Source organism: Nymphaea colorata, chromosome 11 (genome assembly GCF_008831285.2).
Source record: "Nymphaea colorata isolate Beijing-Zhang1983 chromosome 11, ASM883128v2, whole genome shotgun sequence".
Classification (NCBI taxonomy): Eukaryota; Viridiplantae; Streptophyta; class Magnoliopsida; order Nymphaeales; family Nymphaeaceae; genus Nymphaea; species Nymphaea colorata.
Window position 1 is genome coordinate 4,035,825 of NC_045148.1, and position 11,199 is coordinate 4,047,023.

Consider the following 11,199-nt stretch of genomic DNA (forward strand, 5'->3'; position numbering starts at 1 on the left):
ATGCCTTTAAAATGCTAATCTCTTGTTAAAATCCTTATAATGTACAAATACGATTATGTTGTTGACACTATATATTATATATATATATATAATGTAGTTGGATCTAAGTTTAGATGAAATTCTTGGTATATGACCTCCTTTTCATCATTTTCTATGTTTATGAATATTTGATGATGATGAACATATTATTCTTGATTTTTAGTGATTTTTTTATGAATTTTTCAAAAAAAAATCTATTTTTTTCTGATTTATTTTTTATTTTTTAAAAAAATATTATATTTTACGAAATTTTACGATACGGCATATCTTAAATCCAGATCGATATGGCTTACGATACGCTTTTTACAACATTGACTCAGAGGTGAGATCACATGAAAGGTAAATTTACATTGTATACAAAATGGTCCCAAGAGATCCAAATCAAATGTTTGTTCCTAAAAGCAATAAGGAAAACCATGATTTTACAGCCTATAAGTCTTAAATACCTTGGTTCAATTCCTATGACAAACTTATATGCCATTGAACTTTCACAATTCAAGAGTCAATTATTTTATAATGAAACGTGAGGAAACATGTGTGCAATCAAGTTAGAAATGAAAAGTTAAAATTGATTTAAACCATGCTTTACATAGCCCAAATTAGTTGGCAGTCTTAGATTCTAGTCATCAAAGCATTTTAATTCATGACAGCATAATAATAGATCATAAGAAAGATTACCAAAAAGCAGACCAACAAGAAATTAGATGCCAAGAGTTAAACAAGAAGGAAATGGAAGGAAAAAAAAAACATAGCTGGATTTGACTATCTATGTCTTTGTTTCCTTTTTGTCCAGAGACTAAGATGTAGAGCACTAGAGAGAACATCAGTTCTAGTGAGAAAAAAAATAGTCAATGAAAAGTGAGCTTAATACAAAAATGCTAAAAGATGCTATTCATGTCCCACACAGGTGCAAATGACTTACGCTTGATGTAGGAGCTTGTTTCTTCCCAGAACTCAATTCCCTATGTGTTTGAGTTGAATCTAGGGCCAGCCAATTTACACCATTACAGATCAATAGTGACCAATAGAAAACAAGACATATTTATCAAACATAATTAAACCAAGCAACAACTTTAGTAGCAAACCGTTAGCACTATTGAGGAAACATGGACTCTTGAGATCAGTCCATTTTATGACCTATTATCAACTTCAAGATCTCTTTTTGCGGTAAGCTCCTAAATTTGTTATCTAATTAGACCAAATGAACAAGGTTGAAGGATTAAAACTTAGAAAGTTCCAATATTACTTTTCCAGCATGAAACGAGTGAAACTCATTGTCCCTAGTTTTTTGTGGAAACTTTTGATTTGAATGGTTGATGTGCTTGCCACACTTTATACCTGCAATAACAATCACTAAAATTGTAACATAAGAAAAATTATTTTTAAAACAAAACAAGCTATCACGTGCTAACTGTGACACCCAAAATTTCACAAACTCATTTTTTCGTAAAACATGCCAAAATTTGATCAACATAAAATTCTTGAGAATGTGACAAGCACACAACCAAATTGCATGAAACATAGGACACCGCTTTTAGTCATTCATTTTTATTATCTACAAAACATGTAAATGCTAAAAGTATTATAAAATAATAGACATGATGACCCAATTTCCTTTTCTTTCAAAACCCAAAATTCACAAGATCAAAAGCAAGCAAATAAACAAAAGAATGATGTGCATGCTCACAGAACAATTTTTTTTGTGGGATGTGAACTATGCCCTCCAATATGCCAGATGGCAGGCCAGGCCAGCTGAGACCTGAAAATACGATGCAACAGAAGGCTGAGCCTTCATTGTATGAAAAATAACCAGCCAAATTATAGACCCTCTAGGAGGTATGCATTAAGTTATATTCCAAACCTCTGGTGAAGCATATCACATTATATATGCCACATGTAATGCAATTTTCAAAGTAATTTGATCCCACAAAATCATAGAACTCGATACACTCAAGCAGTCACTCATTTTGATCATAATACACTTGATTTAATATTTATTTGATGACTATATTATTTGAATTATTCGGTCTGAATACACTTGATCGATCATTCATTTGAATACAGTACGTTTAAACATCCATTTCATTATGATGCACTCGGGCCTTAGGCACTTGATCACAATACATCTATTCACAATGCACTTAATTGATTGTTCACTGAATCATTCACTTAGTTACAATTCATTTAAATGATTCTTCATGCACACTATACTTGATCAATCCTTCATTATATATTTTGATTACCTAGACAGGGTATACATGATGGGAGTGTCAACCATTCAAACGAACAAGATGTCATTCAATCTGGGTACAACTCAACAGTAAATATTCATTCAAATCTTATTTTCAGTACCAATTACCGTTATCCACTTGAAACACACTCATCATATATGACAAAAACATATCACACAATCACCTAAGGGTTTAAAGTATCTATTTAAGTTGAAACCCAAAGATGGAGTTAAATACATTTTACCTTTTAAGACTTTAAGTTATTAATCAGAGGTCGGGTCTAGGAGATTCGTATCATTCTCCCCCTGAGATCAGACTTGCCCCCAAGTCCGTACGGTGCGAGCTCGAAGGATGAGACTTTCCTGTCGCCCCGCTAGCCCCAGCACAATCTGATCCTCCAACAAGCCTCTATTGTCTCTAAGCTGATCATGGGAAATATCAAAATCCATCGTTGCATAGACATTATGTGAATACCCACCACTATATCTACCCCCTTAGAAGTCCAAGTAGTGTCACTCATAAAGGTACATATCAGATCGCCATCTCGGCACCAAAGCTCATAGAATGAAACACGTGCACCAATTCCTTACTCCAAGGCAAGGACACTCCTGGGTTTTGCACTCAGCTTCGAGCATCACAGAAACCCCAGAAGAATCATGTAATGAATCGGTGTCATGCAAGCATGTTCTACAGTGCTAGAGGGCCTTGGGCACCACCTCCTCGCTCTCATGTAGATATTGCTCAGTTGTGAGGGTGAACAACCATAAGGATGCTGCATAGCTCCTCAAAGCGGTGAGAGCAACATGATCACCTCCCTCTCGGTGAATGTCATGGCCATATCAGAAAAATTCCAGTAGATGCCCCCTAAGGAACACAGCCACGGGACCCCAAGTACAATATCTACATTACATGGCTGATAGGTAGGACAAAGAGGTCCACCTTGAATGGGACGTTCAGCATGACCAAATCCACTGCACAACATAATAAACGGGAATGTAGTTTGCTACATCAAATATAGGATACTCCCTCGTCCCTATGGTGCCTCCTTCACTACATGGTGATTGAGAAGGTTGCGAGTGGCTCTTGAGTCAACAAACACCACAACTCTTCTTATCTGTTCGATGAAACCTGTCCTTGCATGGCATTCGGTGTGTGCTCATAGGCTAACGTACGCTAAGATGTCTCCACTTGACTTAACTGTCACGTTTGGCTCGGTCTTCTCCTCTAGGTTGATCGTCATACTCCGGAGATGGCTCATCCTTATACAATGAGTTGACAGTATAAACGTGCAAATGTTGGCATTTGTGGGTCTTATACCACTTCTCTTCACAAGCGGAGCAGAGATTAAGGGTTATCTGGCTTTGCCGACTGATTTGGTTTAGCAGCCAGTCGATGAGGAGTTGTCTTAACCTTGGGATCAGCTTGCCTCCATGGCTTATGCAGGGGTCTCTTCCTGTGCTGCTTCTCATCAATGGTGCGAGCAAAATAGAAGCAATTTCGTAGAGATTACGGTCTCATAGGTTGCATCTCGATGCATATCTCATCCCATAGACCACCTACGAACTAATCCATAAGCAGGTGCTCTGGCCAGCCAACCACCATGGAGCTCAAATCCTCAAAGTTGTGGTACTCTTCCATTATCCCCTTTTGATGAAGTTGCTTGAGTTTGTCCTCATAGTCAACAAAGGTTGACTCTCTAATTGACCGCTTCTTCCAGACCGCAACCTTCTAAGTGATCTGAAAATATATACCAAAAAATTGGATACCATAAAGCATACCATGGAGGTAGGTAGACCCCACTTGGGATGATGTGAAGTCCAGATCGATTTTGCCACAACCTGAATAAGACATTGCCATACAGAAAAATGCTTTCTAAGTTTATCTAGACATAACTAAATTATATATTATAGCAAATGTAAATCACTCTCTCACCGTGGAATCTTCTCATGGTCAGGAGTTGAAAATAGGTTTAGGCAAGATATTTGTTGAAGGGGCATGACTTTGGGACCCATTGAGAAGATAGATCAATGGGTTTTCTATTTAGGAAATTCCATTTATGCATGAAGAATGCATTAAAATGTACATTCGTTCATAGCTCACCCTAGCTGGACATTATTCTCAGCCATGAATAAGAACTAAAATGAAACCCTCCCATGAATATTAAACTTGAAAATCAATAGCAAGAAGCAAAAATAAATGAAGAACAAGCTAGAATCACCCCTACCTTGTGGTCGAACTTAGTGTTTGGAACTTCTCTTTGCTTATTTTTTAAATCAAGCAATCCTAAACAAGAATCCAAGCTTAGATTCGATGTTAAAAAAAAACTAGAAAAAGTGGGTCCTCTTGCTGAAAATGGAAAACAAAGATAATCTTTCTTATACCACAAATGCTAAGCAAGAATCCAATGAAGTACCTAGCTTAGCAAATCTAGAAGCAAGGAAATGAGAGAAAGAGCTTGGACGATGGCAGCTCCTCCTCTCCTTGGTTTCTTCTTCATCTTCTTCCTCTTGGATGCAACTAAGGGGAAGAGAGAGAGAGAGCGCGCAAGTGCTAAAAAAATGAAAATAGTCCGCCCCGGACCTCAAGGGGGGTCTAAATAGATTTTTCTTCTTCTTTTTCTTTTTTACTTTGATTTTGCCTAAAATGGAGGAGCAATGGTAGACTGTGCCCCTCCTCTTTTTTCATTTTTTCGGAAGTTTTTGAAAAAGAAAATCCCCCTCCATGAGAAACATTATTTTGATGTGGCATCCTTGGGTTGGTCCACCCTTGTGAGGTGGCATGGACCGACCAATGGTTGGTCGCTTAGGTGGAAAGATGGTCATCATTGCTTGGGTAATGTGGCTGCCACATCACCCATGCTAATTCCCAAGAAAGTTTAGTCCTTTTTTTATTTCAAGAATGGTCTCACGTAGTCCACATGCATGAGCTAGGTGCGTTGGATTAGGTCAAGTCCAACGTGACTTTGACCAAGACCAATTGTGATTTTAATTTAAAACTTTGGGTTTGAAACCCAATTTCAAATTATGATTCAAACTTTGATGAGAAAAGCCTTTGACTTTGACATTTTCGTCTAAATTTGATTGAAGATGGATATGACTTGGACAAAACCATCTTTTAATTTGTACGGTTGTATATTTGACTCATATGACTTACTATTCAAATATGTAATTGCTTTGCTTAAAACCCTAAATTAGGATTCTAGCGTTTGAGCTTGATTGAGAAGGATAATTTTTTCCTAAAATTGAATTGACTGGATGGTTTGACCATGGTCAATGTCTAATTCATGCTTTGACTTCCATTAAATTTGGCAAAGTTTGATGATTTTGACACTTAGACAACATTGAATTCTGTTTTTGCTAAGTTCTATTTGGATTGTGCTTCAACTATGCTTAGTCAAAGCTATGTAAGGTTTAGTCAAAAGACTATTTTGGTCCACAATGAGATTGATTGATGAGTTCAATGGGTTCAAGTTTTATTTAGCCTACTAGGTTTGGCACCACCTTTGGGTGAGCCTTGGCCTCATAGGCCGTGTGGGGCCCACACGTGCACACGACATTTCAGATATCTAGTTGGATCTAGTTTTGGATTTGTGATCTAGATTTGGATTCATATTGCATTTGGATTCCCAATGATAATTTCAAATGGATTTGGGTTGCAAATCCTAATTTGGATCTAGTAATCTATGGAATGAGATTTAGACTCGTAATCCTACATTGGAGTTGTGCTACGAGTTAAATTGATTGTTTAAACCTAATTGAGTTCAAAATTTAGTTTGAAATTAAGCATTTTCACAATCATAAGTGAAATTCTTCGTATACTTTAGAATTACCATTTGCAGCTGAATGAAAAATTTTGGGTGGTTAAGAGATGCATCTCTTTGTTGTTAAGCAAGTTGAAGACTACTTCGCAGGATAGATTCACACACTAAATTTTTTGCAAACTGTTTTGAAAAAGTTTGTTTTTCAGATGAAGCCAAGCCACCTTTCATGAGGAAATGCCATGAAAAGTCTTGAAATGAGAACGTTTTTCTCATTTTCACATGAAATTCTATAAAGGAATTGATATTGATTTGGAAATCTTGCAATTGCCACTTGATGCTTAAAGTGCTTAGCCCTTCATGCCCATAGACAAGTGTTTTTTTTTCGCTTTTCTTTTGCTTTTTTGGCTTTAGTTTTTTGAATTTTTTTTATTTCCTTTTGAGCCACCCTTCACTCTTGCGGAAATTCCTTACAACCCCAAGAGCTACTACAGAGTTTCACTGCTTTGATGGTTTTGCGTAGTTTGTTTTGTACAATATCAAGCCTATCGGGCTTTTTACTGAACCCTTGTAGCGAGCTTTGGGCTGGTAGCTCCCAGACCAATTGGCCTTTAGGATATCAGTTGCAAAACACCCCTCAGATTTACTTACTCAAATTCAAAAGGCTTTTGGAGGTTGATATGAGCAAAATGTTCATGGATTGCTTTTTTAGGTTCACAGTGCAAGCATAGGTTGTATAACCACCCACTATTACAGAGCTTTGAACCAAAGGAACAACTACACTCACCCTGATCTCATTGCTCAACTCATTTTGTTTGATAGCTTTTCTTGCATCTTGCCAAGGTTTTGTGGGTTACAAGGGCTTTTCCTCATGGCGTCTCATGTTACACATTCACAAGTGCTCAATTGTTGGGAGCAACATTAATTCCTAAACGTTGATCTTTCGATTTCATTGAAATTTATTGCATGATTCAAGCCAATGCCCTTTTCAGTCACTCTCGAGACACAAGTTGGATATTGAAAATTTTGATTGAAAATGCGTTTTTGAATTCTTTTACAAAACCATTATGAAGTTTCCTCTAAGAGATGTGATGCCCATTAGTTGGTTTGAAAATTGCAGAAAACATGATTATCAAAACACAATTGTTTTGGAATTTTGAATTGCAAGTTCAAGTATGAAATTTCTTGAAATGCAAAGCATTAAACGAGATCAGGGATTTCGACCCCCATAAACATCAATTAGTCGATAAGGATGGTGAGGTAGAATCTCTTTAATGACATATGTAAGCCTGGGCACCGGGCCGGGCCGCCGCCGGGTACCCAGCCCGACTCGGGCCCGGGCCTTGCAAATTTGATTGCGGGCTGTTAATTACCGGGCTCGGCCCGGCCCAGTAATTAATGGGTCGGGCTCGGGCCAGTCGCTTTGATCGTCGGCGGCCCGAGAAGCCCGACATTTTTTTTTCTGAAAAATGAACTTAGGGTTTAATGACGTTGATAATGAATTAATGAGAGTTCCTGTTTCTCCCTGTTTCTCCCCGTCGAGACTTCCTCTTCGTCGACTCGCCCATCGGCTACCTCTTTGTCGCCCATCGGCAGTGCCTCTTCGTCGCTGTCGCCCATCGGCTGCCTCTTCTTGTGCTTCCAGTCGATCGTCGCCGTCACCGTCCCTGTATCCCATCGGCTGCCTCCTCCGGTCATCCCAGTCAGCCATCGTCATTGCCATCGCCCATCTGCTGTCTCCCCATCCGTCCTCTTGCAGGTGTGCCACTTTTCCCCTTTCTAGTTTCTCCCTGTCCGTCTCATTTCCCTGTTTCGCATCATTTTTTTCTTCCTTATACTTCAAGCATACTGTGATTGTTGGGGAATGTTGGTCTTACACCATTTCCAAGGTGCTTCTTACATCCATTTTCATGTGCTTCACAATGACTCTGGTTCGATGTCATTATTTTCTTTTCATTAACGTTGAGCCAAACTAATTTAGTTTCCTTTTACTCTGGTTCGATGGCACTTGTTAAAGCTTTCAAAAAGTAAAACTTTGTACAGGCATCTTAAATGGAAGAAGTTGTTCTGAATTTTAGTAGATCACAGACCACAGTTTGGTCTTTAACATCACTTTTATTTGTGTAGACAGTACATTTGAACTGTTTAGATTTTGTCTTCTAGTCTATGTTTGTCCTGCTTGTTTTGTTATATGAAGTTTTTATCAGTTATCACCTTACTTTTCTTCTTGTGCTTAGTTAACTTTCTTCTTGTGCACTAGTTAACTTTCAATTTTAGTAGATTTTTATTTCTATTAATGTTTATAATTGTTAATTATGGTTTTCATCTGGTCAATTTTGTGTTCAAGTTCATTCCGGTTCTTTTCATGTTTAATCTGCTTTCACATTTGCAGGTGATACTAAAGTTCTTTTTGCAGACAGTGTTTTGAAATTTACTTGATCTGGGAAAATTAAGCGGAGGAGATTTTTGATTACTGAAATTTCTATTTATATAGTAGACTTAGAGGCTGCCCTACTTAATAGACGTATATCACTTTCTGCTGTTCAAAAGATATTGGCATATTGCTGAGTGAACTCAGTGACAATTACTTTGCAATTATAGTGCAAAATGAGTATGACTGTTTGATGGCCAGCACACCTAAAAGTGAAATTGTGTCAGTGTTAGCAGAAGCCACCAAGGACAGATCTATTTCAGAAATTGATATTTGCCTTTTCAACAGGTAAAGAATACTTTGCAAGTTTGCAAATTGCAATCCTGGTTGCGTTCTTTTGTTTGACAGTTCTCTAGGCGTAAGAATTATCAGGCGTAAGAATTATTAATTGTTAATGCTTTTGAGCTATTGATGTTCTTTTGTTTGCAGCACAGTTCTCCAGACATAAAAGTTATTTCTTTTGCACTACTAATATTCTTTTACATGCACTACAAGTTCTCCAGACATAAGAATTATTGATTGATCCCAGCAGAATCGCAAGATGAATATTGATTGACATGTATCATGGTAGTAAGAAGGCAGACCCGCCCCAAGGCCCGGCCCAGCCCGCCTCAAAGCCCCGCCCAACCTGCCCGGCCCGTTAACAATCGGGCCGGGCCGGGCCTCAGGCATAAACTGAAGCCCGAGGCCCGATATTACATAAGCCCGGCCCGGCCCATTTAGAAACGGGCCGGCCCAAGGCCCGGCCCGTTTCTAATGCCGGGATTTGATTTTTACATTTTTATCGGGCCGGGCCGGCCCGATGCCCAGCCTTAGACATATGGTCTTTCCCAGTTTGGTACCCATTTTGTTTTGGGTCTAATCCTGAGTAGGACCACTGATCTTAAGACGATGTTATTTACCTAAAATTTTCTTTCAATGATCGATTTGGCATAATGTCGGGTGACTCTCTTGCAATAGACTTCAGTATGCTTTGCTACTTGTAGCCTTTTCTCATCTAAGCAGTCTAATTGAATCAGTTTCTTTTATTGATACTTGATCATTGAAGCTCAATGAGAGTAGCAAATTTTATTGCCGGCTTCTGGACATATAATGGAAAGACGATTTTCGTTTCATATACTAATTCTACTTGTGTAGCATTGGTAGGAGTTCAAATCATGGTTCGATATGCCCAAAGTGCAATATGCCCTTTCTCATGAGAATCTTGGCCTATTTCAGCAGTCCTTTCTAAAAACGAATCAAAATCTTGTTGGTTGCTTTTGCATGACCGTTACCTTAAGGGTAATATGGAGTAAAAAAATGATGTTGTATTTTGTATTTGTGATAGAGGTGGTGCATCTTCTTATTTTTTAAATGAGTGTTATTGTTTGATACAATGTCATGATGTACATAGAAGATTTTTGTGGATAAATGACTCGACATGTCATTCTTTGACTGTTTTTAAGGTGATTGCCTCCACCCATTTGATGAAGTAATTTGTGGATGCAAGAAAATGCATGTGCCCATTTGAGGCATATGGATTGATTAGACCAACCACATGGAAAGCTGACGAATGAAGGTATGCTGCTAGAGAATGAATTGATTGAGCTGACATTTGATGCACTTTTTGACAAATTGGTGACAGTCTTTTTACATTATGGGCCAATAGTACCCTGCTCTGACTATCTACTTAACAAGAGTTTGATACTCGATATGTGCCCCACAAATTCCTTCATGGGCTTCTTGAATGGCTTCTAGTGTCTCATTTGCATCAAGACATCTATCATATTCTGTGTTGAATCCTTTTTTATATAGGATCCCAACTAAAATGAAATATCTCAAGGACATGTGTCTCAGAGCTCTTCGCTCCTTTTGAGACATTTCAAATGGAAATATTCCTGTTTGGAGAAAATCTTTAATGTCTTGATGCCATGGTGCTTCTCCATTTTATGTTTGTGGTACCTATTCTAGCATGACATAGGATAGTTGTCTGAATCTATCGACTTCAAAAAATCTGATGTTCTCCATGTTTGAATGTGATGGTAGAGCACAAATTGGCTAAACCATCTGCAATTAGGTTAAATTCTCTCTTAACATGTGACAGTTGTCACTCCTCGAATTGTTTTACAAGGTATGTCTCTTGATATAGGACCAAATCCTGATATTTGACTTGCCATACTTTATGGACTGACTGACAATGAGGAGAGAATCTCTAAAAATGTGAACTCTTTGTATGTTCAATTGGAGAAGGATTTTGAGTCATCGAATTAAGGCCTCATATTCTACCATGTTATGAGTGCAAGAGAAACTTAATTTGAGGGAGTAATGAATCATTTCCATCTATGGTGTAGTGAAAAGTATCCCAATATCTGCCCCAATTGTGCTTTTAGATCCATCAAAGTGCATCTCCCACATCATCTCTGGTTCAGTCACTAGAATTTTTTCATCTGAAAATCATCATTTTCTTTGATTTCATTGGATATAAGGAAGTTTGCCAATTGATCTGCAATGGATTTCCCTTTGATTGATTTTTGTGAAACATATTCCAAATCATATTGCATCAACAGAACTTGCCACTTTGTTAACCTCCCATTTAAGAATAGTTGTTCAATGATATACTCGAGTGGATGGAGCTTGGACAAAATGTTGTCCTTGCATGATAGTAGGCAGTGCCTTAATTTTTGACACTTGCCACTTTGTTATCCTCCCATTTAAAAATATTTTCTTGACATAATAGATAGTATGCTTTATTCAGCATCCTA